We start from the raw sequence: 12,626 nt of genomic DNA, 5'->3' as shown, positions 1-12,626 counted from the left end.
GCAACAAAGATCTGAAAGAAAGTAACATATTTGATGACCACAGAGATTTATGCTCATTGTATCTGATCTTCAACTCAAATCTACTTATGCCTTCTTACCAATTGGTTTCTAAATGAAATCAAAACTGAACAGGGTTAGAAATGCGTAACATTGGTGGAGGCTTGAAACAAGAAAAATTTTTTATCACCTTGAAGCTATTTCTAACATTATTATATAAAGAAATAAAAAAATCTCACAGATAATATTTACTCCAAATTAATGTATTAACAGTCTCCATTCACAGAAAGGTCTTGTTTCAGAGGTCCAAGATACAAATTTTTTGGAGGACACAGGTACTATCTTTCCATATGAAGGACATGCCTTTCTCCAGACGGGAACTAGGACTTCATGCATGTCAGCTTCTACTGATCATCAGGGAGTCCTTGCCCAACCCATGTAATCTGAATCCCATGTAAACTGGTCAGCTCCTTTTGAGGGTGCTGACAGCTGCAAACATCCAGGGCTGTGTGCAAAAATCCCTTGGTGAGTAAGACAGCAGTTTTTTCCTCCCCAATTTTTTAATGGCAAAACTCTCATGTATAAAGCTATGGATTTTTCATATCACCTACTACTGGTTTCATAGAGTAAAAACACTGTAACTGCAAATGTCTGCTCTAAAATTGGCTGCACAGGTAAGTTAATTATTCACAGGTGGTTTATACTAAAGCTCAAACTAGATATAAATGTTATTTTGACTAAACAAGACAAATGAAACTGTTTCTTTTGCATCTCAGCAGAACTACCAACCCCAACAAATAAACAGTATCTGCTTCTGCACCAAACCGGAGAGAAGCTGTTGATCACAGCTTCTGATACACCTCCAGGAAAGGAAAAAGGGTGAGCAATATCATGAAAGATAAAAGTCCAGGTAGTGACAAAAACCATTAACAGTTAACATCTGTTAAGATTCCTGTTTAACTGTATTTGTGATACCTGATACTCTCTTAAAATGAAATACGTATTCCTATTTTAATATATGTTTTAGTGATTACAAAGTTTTTGGGGACCAGTTTCATTACAAAAATAAAGTAATTCAGTTTTAGGCCAAACGCTTGAATATATTAAGCATCCCATCACAAGCCTGTGCTATCATTCTGGTCTGCATAAACCAGACAGCTGTATTAAACAACTGCCTACCTGGTTAGCTGTTCAGAAATAGTCCCAAGACATGCACGCTTCACCCACAAAACAAAGTGCTTTCAAATGCCACTCTGCTATATTCCTAAATGTTTATGTTATCAGTATCCAATATCTTGGTTGACAGAGATACTGTCTACTCACATTTTGACTAAGCATGACTGGAACTGCAGGGGCAGACGTGCTCACATCTCCTCCCTCTAGGAGGACACAAGTAGCTGGATCATGCTGCTGTACCCTTGGTTTCTTTACAACCTTTAAATATCAGAATCAGCTGACAGGTCTTGAGGCAGAACGACAGAGGACAGTGAATACAGATATGGAATGCATCTGGAATTATCAGTAGCTATCAATAAACAGCCTTCACATCTCCTTCAGGTGAGTGCTCCTTCATGCTCACATCTTTCTTCTGCTCCAGAGGAAACAGGTTGCTCAGGGCTGCAGCCTTGAAAGACTCCTCAGCAAAAGACATCAATGCCTGTCTAAGGTGCCCCATGAAACACTATCCCTGTCACAAGAAAATACTAAGGAATTAGTATTGAGGCCTGACAGCTGAGGCCTGACAGGAAGACATGGGGTGGCATGTGTTGGCTACCCCTGAGTTTAAAACTGGCAAGCACACCTCATGGGGCTGAAAAACCTCAATTAACAAGGCTGAAACCATCCGGCTGATAAGGGGAAGCACTGGGAAGTTGTCCCAGCATTCTGAGGACTTCTGAGTATTTTTGAAGATCAGGCAGAAATGCTCAGTAGAAACTCATACCTCGGACTAAGAAGGGAAGGCACCCAGTTTTGCTAGGAATCCATAGGCTCAGAAACTGAAAAGCCATTACTTTTTAGCAAAAAACAGAAAAGCTGTTGTTATCTTATTGCAAAAGCTCCATATCTTCTAGGTGATTTCTCATGGGCAGCTCCTCACAACACTGACTGGCGCTGCTGTGCAGAGGTACACAGAAATGCTGTGCCTTAACCACCCAAGTGTGCTGAGGAGAGCAGCTTCCACATAATCCAAATCCAGATTTGTCAATTTTGTCTTGCCTTGCAGCATCCAGAAAGAATTTAGCATTCTCAGAACATCAATCCCAGCTTTTGTCAGGGCCTTCTGATGCCTTGCATCATTTTATGCGGAACATGGCATGAGATACTATGTCAGCTGATGACATCACATACTCCACTACATTGAAAACATGAGAAGGGATGCTCATCACGATACAGCTGCAACAAAATGGACATTGTTCAATCTGTGTCCAAATGCAGAGCAGAAGAAGCAAAAACCACATCCTTTTTGGCAGGAGTCCAAAGATGTGGTGGTGAGATGCAGTTGGAGGCAAACACAGGAAGACAGTCTCTATAAGCAACAGCACTGCTTCCTTTCCTGAATATATGGATGAGTACAACTGGCCATAACATTAACTAAGGGATGCAGTACTTGCTAAATTCTGGCTTAGCTTCTTTCACAGATAGTACAGAAAATGAAGGGGAACTCCTCAAGGGCACAGCTCTATCCTTGCTACTGTGACTCCAGCACCTCTTGTAGGGAAAATTCAAAGCAAAGTGACCTTCTGGAAGAGTACTGGAGTCACCTTAAATGTTGTAATACTAGAAGAAAGTTATTTGAAATACTTATGGACTACCACTTAATAATTTGTTTTAATTTACAGTAGTTAACGGACATAAAAATAGGAGTTATCTGCTTATATTGTACAAGTAAACATGAAATTAGAAAAAAAGTTATATTAATTTACAAGTCAATCAAAATATCTATTTTTGTTCATTTATGCCAACAGAAAAAATAAATCCCTAAACAATCTACTCTTCAAGCCTCTCTTGAAGAAGTTGGGAAAAATCCTATACAGTAAAATCATACATCTACGTCTTCACCACTCTGGTTCAGCAGATAATTAAATACAACTGTTACAGGGAAGGAAACCACAGAATCTTGCCTTCTGTGAATTGTCCTGTTCTGTTGAAATATCTCTGTCACAACTATTTTAAATCACCTTCTGTATTGTGGATTTTACAGAAGCAAAGAACGAGAGCAAAAACTCAGTATTCAGTAAAACTCAGTATTCAGTCTAATCAACTGAAGAAATACTATCATTTTAGCTTTCTCATGGATTTTGAAAAGGAGACTGAAGATCAGGATTTAAGACTACCAGCTTTCCTCCCTTAGTTAATATTTCAAGTATATTGAACAATCTCAGTCCTCCCTTCACATGTACTGACTGACTTTCCACTTGTACTGAAAAGCTGAAAAGAAACTATTAAACAACTGCTAAGGAAGAACATTTTTTAAAACTCTGTATGTTTGCTAGTAGAAACGCAAAAATACTTTGACATGCACATGTATGTGAGCTACACATGTGCTTAGTGAGATGTTTACAGAGCAAAGGGTTTTCTAACGCACAATAGCCAATGCACACACATGTGGCTCGCAGATGCTACATTGGCCCTTCTCATATGCATCCTGCAATGCAAATCTGCCACTGCTGACCCTGAGAGACACGTTCATAAGAGTAAACTACAAAATTAATCATTAGACACAGCTATGTAAACGGCTAAGATTAATGGAAAATCCCTCAGGATACTGCATCTTTTGTTTTCCATACATCCATTGTACTTAGGCACTGCTGGGTCACATTCCCCTGCACTGCAGGGTAAATCTCTCCCTTCACTGTGACAAGTGGCACAATGAATGCCACACACTGCAGTGGCCCAACATACACGTTACGGATCATAAGCCTTCGTGAAAGGCAGTTTATTCAGGTACACAACCTAACGCTTGAGAAACAAAGCTAAGCTCTATCAAGTACTGAATGATCAAAAAACCCCAAACTTCAAAAACTTACATAGAGAGGATCAAACACCCTTCCTAAAAATATCTCAGAATCCAAACACACTACAAAATTATAATACAATTCTCATACGCAGATGATGATAATATGGATTTAAGGCTGAATAATTTACATCTGTAATTTAGGAAAACTTCAAAATAGCAAACAGTAAGGGGAATGGGAGAAGTGAATAAGTGATCTGACAACCTACTACTGCCTCTTTGTTTACAGCAGCACTTCAGGTAAAGGAATGCATTTTAAAGAGAGGGTAAAGAAATGGACACATTATTCAGAAATGGCTACCTCAAAAGGAGGTGACATGAAAACACCCTATTATCTTTTCCAATTCAGACATATACAAAATATATATGTATATATAGTGAACAACAGGTGACTATTAATACCTAATTAGACAGCAGAGTTGCTAAAGGAAAAATTATAGCATGGAGTACTGGAAGGGGAAATGTCAGAATAAAAGAAGCCTTTTCCTACAATTTGGGTAAGCCTGAGTCTTTCAATGTATCTAAACAAAACTTCAGAAATAAAACTTGGCTCAAAAGAATGTGAGCATTTGTGAGGCATCTCCCACAAAGCTGAGAAGTGTCCTGAACAGAGAAAGACAAAACACATGGGAAAAAAGGAACAAATCAGGGCAGGGTTTCAGTGAAATGGGATACAAACCAGTGTACCTAAGCACGAATTCAGACTGAGAGACTTTCATGAACACAAACTTTTAAGCATTGCCTCCAAATGGGAATTGTGGTTGCACAATTCCCAACCCTCAGACATGCTATACCCTCTCTGTCCCTTCCTTTCACCCAGCCTGAGAGCTCCCTGTGGTAGCAAAAGCATTTGTTTAGCTGCACATCAGATTGAATAATTAATTCACAAAAAAAGACTGCTGGGGGGAAAATAAAAAAGGTTAACTGATCTCATGATTGAGTTCCTCATTCTGATGAACATGAACGTTTCTGCTGACACAAGGAAGGAAACAATACAAGCATGGGAACAGGACAGCATGACATTTTTGGCAGCATAAGGGGTGTGAAATCAGTGCCAACTGACTTGAATCCTTCAGCAGAGAGGATATCATCCACTGGAAACAAAAGGAAAAAGACCTGTGCCACAAGATCATGACAAATCAACCAATCTGTCACTGCTCCAAAAAAGATAAGACAACAATAGTGAGACACACAAGACATCATCTGCATACAAAGGATGATACAGACACTTGGTATGTGGCTAAGCAATAAAGCAGTTTCAACTCTTTTACAGAAACTCACTGAAGTCATAAAATGTGTGGGCTTAAGGATGCCTTGCTTTTTATCCTGTACCCAAAGCAATGGATCACAATCCTTTAACCATTTAGAGACCACGTAGGTCAAAAAATTGTTCTAGTCATCTTGTTCCTTTTCTGAGACTGAAAATGTATTAGCTCACTGTATTTCCTTCAGTTATGCATCCCTTTACTGCAGCTACCTTTCCACTGGTGTGTATCTGCCATGCATAATCCTGTGCTGCTTGATTACACAGAGGGTCCTGCATTTGAAACAACACCCACACAACACACTTTTAAAAAATACTTCTGTTGTGTGCCCTGTTTCTCAGCCCAAGTTGCCATTGCCTTCAGTCAGGCATTACGCACACTTGGTAACAGGGACTAGCTCTCAAACCCTTCTTCTAGGTGCACCACATTTGTTTCTCTCTACCCACCTTTCACCCAACCTGACAGATTTTGACCATCTCAAGACCCAAATTCAGGTTACCATGATCATGTCCCCAGCATGGATGTCATTGCATCAGACTTGTCTGTCAGCATTGGTGGCTGATCCCATTTCATCAACCACCGCTTTCATTGCATGACACAGAATTCTCATGGTGGACAAGATAACTCCAAAACCACTCCCAAAATGCTCCCAGCACAATATTCACCCCACAGCTTCCTTTGAGGCTCGCATACCCATAATCTTAACACCTACTGGTGCTTGAAATGCTGCATGTCTAATACAAACAGACATCACTGAGCTTCTCTCCTTCTGGGTATTTATCTTATTAAACTGGGCTTTCTTCATCCTCAGGCCAACTCTAGATGAGCAGCTACCTCAGCAGTGTGTGCTGAGAACAGTGCTTAACCTTTACCTGAAACAGGGATAACTTCAAGTGACCAGAGATTTTCCACCCTGGCTCTTAAAAGCTCAAATGGCTGAATCCTGACAATGTTAGCTAAGGAATTGTACAGTTTCGCACATGCAGAAAGTGAAGGAACCAAACACTTGTGCTTCTATTACCACTTCACAGCTTTAATTGTGTAGCAGGACTTCACCAGGTCCTCCCAGGACCTTACACCCCAAAAGCATCTGCTACACCATCACGAACACTGCTCAAAGCAGCTGTCAGTGCTAAGCATGAAGAAAAACATGTCTTGCCGCATGTCTGCTAATAATGTGCATATGAATCTGCTAGTAATGCAGCCACGTGAGCCTGCTTGTTGATGACTATTCTTAGAACCTTTAAATCATTCAGGTTTTAAAGATCAATGAGCCCAACCTTCTTTCCAAGCTGTACCAGAAATGCTGCCACAATACAACCGTTAATGCCAGTGTGTATCTATGCCTGTGGCAGCATGAAAACGCTTGGCAGAGGAGTCCACCTGTCTCTCTCCAGCAAGAACAGAAAAGAAATACCATGAGCAGTGATTCCAGCAGAGACTCCACCTAGAGATGTTATTTATGATAGATGTGTGTGTATGCAAAGAAAATCATGTACTTGCCTGCACTGCTCAGGACAGCAGGATTCAAACCAGGGGAATTGCAAAGGAGGAATGTAGCAGTCAAGGGAAGGGAGTGCACAGCAGGCAGAAGAGTTTGATATATTTCCTCTTTCAACCAGCATGCTCATCAGACAAGACCTCAGCCTATAGAAATATCCAGGGTCTGAATAGCAGGTCATGGAAAGAGTTATTTTAACTCACAAGATGATATGAAAGCATGTGAGAATAGACCAGCCACAAGACAAGTAAAACTGTATTGGAAGCCTCCAACACTGGAGCAAATCCCCCAGCTACCTCTGTAAAGAGTGAAAGCGCCTGTGCAGGGATGAAATTAGGTTTGACCACAACATGAGATGCAAATGCTGCTACGTGGACACATGTGATTCAGAAGGCAGGCTTTTTCCAGCTATTATTCCCAAAGCACATCTGCCACCTTTGGCCTAAAGAAATTGGTATGAGTGCACACAGGACGAGGACAAAAGTTATAAAGCTCTTTCTTACAAACCTTATAATATCAAAAATAATTAGGAGATGTCTTAATAATTAAAGGTAAAAATTCCATCAAGTGATTTCACACTAGCAGCATAAACATTAGCAAAAAATATTTAGTGATTGTCCCTAGGTTATAAGAGATGAAACACCAGAAAAGATTTTCTACGAGTCAAAGTGAATAGCATTCAGTATTAATTGAAGAATAGCAGTGAAATTTAGGTCCAGAAACATTGAAATTGTACAGTCAGCAAAACCAGGAAAATTGCCCATAATGAGTGTGGTTCTGATTAATTAGATATTATGAATATAATTTTTAAGTTAAGTTTCTTTAAATTCATTTTCCTACTCAAAATAAAGAATCATTTAGTAAAGTCACAGACACGTCTTAACTTCTGCTATGTTAAAAATTATTTTAACAGGCATAAAATATTATGTATTTAATTTCTTTCAGGAAAGAGGCTCGAAAAGTGTGGGGGTTTTCTACAGTACTTATTTGAAAAACAGTGGAAGAGAAGAATCTGAATGAAAGCAGCTGATGACTGCAGCATGAGAGTTGGTTTCAGTCTGCGACTGAAAAGGCTTCTGCTGGTTTTAACATGCACTATCTGAAGCAGTCTCTCAACAGCTCCAGATTCCTGGCTTCAAGCTCCCCAATAAGGGAAGAACTATCAGCCACTGAGGGACTAGTCTTGCACAGTCTCTAAAACAAATACATTCACTGTTTTGCAAGTGGGCTAACCCAGCTGCACATCCTGGAATGCGGTGTAACTCGTCATCTTTACTGACAAGTAATGCTAGCAAAATTCAATGCTTTTGAAACAAACCAAAAAAAGATGTTATCCGAAGGACACTCTGTAAAATTTCAGACAAGGGACACTTCCTTACAGCTATCTGGTACTAGATACTGGTTGTAGTTAACACAAGGAGGTACTTTAATGCTATTCTGAGATAGTGCTAGAATTTCATTCTAAGCTACAACAAATAAGTTGCCAGCAGAGCAACAAATTTCCATAACTTTACCTCTGAAAAACAGGTTCCCAATCTACATATGCTACCCAAGCAAGCATGTAAGGGCTGAAAGTGCTCGCTTCCCATGGCTGACAAACAAAACAGGGGAGGGCTGACACACAAAGACAGAAGAGGTGCATGCTCTTTACACTTAAATGGAAATTTTAAGGGAAAAAACCCCACAAAACACCAAAATAAGTAATACTCTTAAAAATACAGAAATAATCCAATGATATATTTTCTGAATGTAAGCAGAGAAAAGCCCAGTTCCTCTAAAGATGCAGTAACCTGCACTAAATTATTTTTTTTAAATTATCTCTGTAGATGACACATTTCTAAGTAAAACATCTAGAAATATGATGTAGATTTCATTTTTTCCCCCCAGAAATTACTGAACACTTTAATGATACCAGAATTATCTGAAAGCTTCATAGCAAAATGTCACATTAATTACACTTCATGCAAACGCTATCTTGCACCGCGTTAGCTAAGAACATCTCTTTTTGGAAATGAGACTCTTTCAGTTGCACGTCATTCTAAGCAGGGAAAAATCACAAATATGATAAAAAATCCTTGCAATTTCTTACTGGGATGCACTGGGATGGAATCAAAACCACTGAGGCTGTTACCTGGCACAGATACACAACTACATCCACTGTTCTCACCCTACTAGTCTTTCCTAGAGGATTAAGGCCATGCATTGTTTTTCATAACATTAGGCAAACTATCTCTGAAAAGAATACAGACTAAAAGAAGAATAATTTGTGGCTTTCATTATAGGGCCTTTCCTTCTTCCTTTCTAGAACCAGCCATTGCCTATCTGTAATGTTCTAGCTGCACAGATTATTGACAGAGTTGTGAGCTGTAAATATGGCCAAGTGCATGCAACAGAACCCAAACCAAAAATAAGGAAAATTGGATATAAGCTGAGATGTGCCCTTGCAGCCCAGAAAGGCATCAAAAAGTACCAAAAGCAATGTGGCTAGAAGGTCCGGGGAGGTGACCCTGCCCTTCTACTCCCACCTGGAGTGCCGCATCCAGCTCAAGGACCTCCAGCACAAGAAGGATGTGAACCTGATGAAGAGGCCAGAGGAGGCCACAAAGATGATCCAAGGACTGGAGCACCTCTCCTGTGAAGACAGGATGAGAGGTGGGGGTGTTCTGCCCAGAGAAGAAAAGGCTCTGGAGAAAACTTTTCTGAGGTTTCAATACTTAAAGGGGGATTAAAAGAAAGAGAGTCCATAGTGACCACACAAGGGGTTTTCAACTGAAATGGGCTAGTTTTATACTAGGTGTAGAGAAGAAATATTTTACCACAAGGGTGAGGCTCTGGAACACACTGCCCAGAGAAGTCATGGATGCCTCATTCATGTAAGTGTTTAAATCCAGGCCGGAGGGGCTTTGAGCAACACAGCCTAGTGAAACATGTCCTTGATGACTATGGGGGCCAGGGTTAGGCCTAATCTAGCTTTGAAGGTCCTTTCTAATTCAGGCCATTCTCTGATTCTGAGAAAACGGGACCATCTAGTCAAGGAAATAAGGAGAATACCAGCATGCTGAAATTACATCAGGCATTTTCCAAGTTAATACAAGCTTAAAGTTTGCTTAAAAAATATTTAAAGATCTATGAATAAAAATGTAGGTCTGAATATTTTGAGCTACTTTCTGCAGTCCAAGAGTAATACATTGAAAGAACAAGGGAAAAAATTAGGCTTTGAGAAGAAATTTAGCTTCTGGTCCCAAGCACAAAAAAGTTTTCATCATAGTAGTTTCTGTATGTTATTCATACAGAGGAGAACACTGTGCAGACCTAGTACACTTACTTGATGCACATGTAAGTACATGCAGCTGTTACAGAAAAATTTAGAGAAACCTGTCTGGATTTGTCACTCTGGGAAAAAAAAAAGGAGAGATATGAATCGTAGGCAGAAAAACAACTTTTAAAGCACATGGCACTTAATGAATCACATCAATAAATAAGCATTACAAGTAGATGCCTGAGAAACATTCCAGTGTATAACAAAGTTTAGCTTGGTATGAATTACCTCCTAAACTGTGTAAAAAAACCTGATGTTATGTAACAAAACTATCTCGTATAATACTACCAGTTACTGAAAGTTCCTCACCTGAATAATGGCAAAACACAAAAGAAATTACATTCTTCTCTTTGACAGTTTGGAAGGAAGCTTTATTCCAATACAGAAATATGAACTCTTCCAATCATGTAAAGCAAAAGGAATTTAAAATATCACAGAGGAAAGTTTCCTCTAACAGATTCTTTTCAGCTTGGTGTCAAAACAGACAACAATATCTGGAGCATATTTACCCTGGACCACACAACCAGCTTTACAGTCACCAGCACTAATTGACTTACACATCTCCACTGTCAATAAGAGAGCTCATGTACTCAAAGAGGAACCTATTTTCCTTTAGTGATGATTATTTTTTACTGGGACACCTTGGACTACCTTTACCTGACACTACTCAAGTATCTCCAGGGGGTTTTCAAGAGGAGAAGAGCCTGGGAAAGAAGAACTAAGTACAAGCTCTGCAAAGAAGGACATAAAAAAGAGGAACTGCAAAATTTGCTAGTCAGAGTAAACATTCATATGTACGTGTGTAGTGCCAGAGGTACTACAAGAAGAATGGGTGTAAAACTAATCCATTTACATCCTTTAGAGCACTCAAAAGAGGGTATTAAGGGAGCAGGCAAGTTATTGACTGCAGTCTTTCCACAGTTTTTGAATTTCATCTTCTTATTTCACTAGCTTATGTTAGAGTAACGTCATTAGTTAATCGTCCCATCTTCTCTCAGCAGTTAGACTAGACTGTAAAAATATTGTTGCTGTAACATTTTTTCTAAACTACATGGATTTGTGAATCTCGTGAGGATTCCCATTTTAAGTAACAGAACCACTCTGTCAACATCTGTTTATAGATAAAAAATAAATTATGCATAAATAACACAAGTTGAAATAATTTAAAGCGAGGGTGAAAAAGATGTTATGGTTTTGAAGCACTTGACTGCCTTTTATTCCCTTGAAGTAATCTTACATTGAAAGTTTCAAGATTCAGATCCAAAATAGGAATTAGTTTTGCTGTAAGTTGCCACACACTGAGTATTACAGAACAATTGCTGCACAATAACAGCATTTGCACAGACAGCTATTTCCCATTCCAAACCCTACTGTATCAGCCAAAATTTTCAGACACAGGAGCACAACCTTTGGGATACAGTCACCTAAGTGCTGTGCTCTGCTGCAGGCTTCCAGATTTCCACAGCTTGCTCTGCGGCCACTGATGGAGAACAGAGCAGATAATGTTATAATGTGCTTTTCAACTGAGAAGTCTAGCAGGATGTAAGAGTTTTTTGCATGTTTTATTTTGGAGCAAGTTACTGTTTCTATAGGACTTTCTTTCAATAATGAGGGTTTTGAGAGTGGGATGGGGGATCCATAGAACAGGATTTCCCAGCTCTGACCATGGAAGGGCCTCTGCTAGCAGGATGCATAGCTTTCCACAAGCAGCACTCACTCCTGACCACCATAATTACAATATGGTCTTGCTTAAGGCATGTTATTTTCAGGGTTACACTGCAGCAACACTAAGCACCTTAACAAATTGCCTCCAAATTAGTCAGGCCCAGTAGCGTTGCCCTTGAGGGAACTTCAGAGGGATTTACCCGAGCAGAAGAAATCAGGCGATGCTCGCAGCTCTTCACACTGCCAGCGTGACAGCAAGTGACCACCTTCACCTGCCTCTGCAGCCAGCACAGCCCCACAAGGTCACCCACCCACCACAGGGGACACGAACACCCCTGTCGGGTTCCACACCGCTGCTGAAGGCGGATGGTTTCCGGGGCAGAGGGTTTCTCGGGAGAAAGCCCCACTCTGGGGACACGCTTTGCAAGGCACCCGTGCGGAGTGCCTGGCTCCCTGCAGGCCGCCCCAGGACGCCCACGGCCAGCGCGGGACTTCAGGCTCTTCTGCGGCTCTTCTGCAGCGCCAGGCCAGAGACCAAGCCAGCTGTGCCCCAGCTGTGAGCTTCTTGTAATGGCACAGATGGGTCTGACAGCTGTTCTCAGCCCAAGTGCACGCTCAGAAGTGCCCTAGAGCCAGCAAGCCTTCCATGCATTTCATTTCTACTGCGGTGTTCTCAGCTCATACCCACAAAAAAAGCCAAAACCAAAAAAAAACCCCAATAAACAAATGAAAACAAAACAAAACAAGACTTAAAAAAAAACCCAAAAAAGTTTCAGTTCACTGATTCTACCCTGTCACAGAGCAAGCCCTTAGCTGACTGAGCACAGAAAAAAAGCTGCATGATCACACAGTTTCACACGGTCA

Source organism: Pyrgilauda ruficollis, unplaced genomic scaffold (assembly GCF_017590135.1).
Source record: "Pyrgilauda ruficollis isolate IOZ18807 unplaced genomic scaffold, ASM1759013v1 scaffold64, whole genome shotgun sequence".
Lineage (NCBI taxonomy): Eukaryota > Metazoa > Chordata > Aves > Passeriformes > Passeridae > Pyrgilauda > Pyrgilauda ruficollis.
This window is presented reverse-complemented; position numbering follows the sequence as displayed.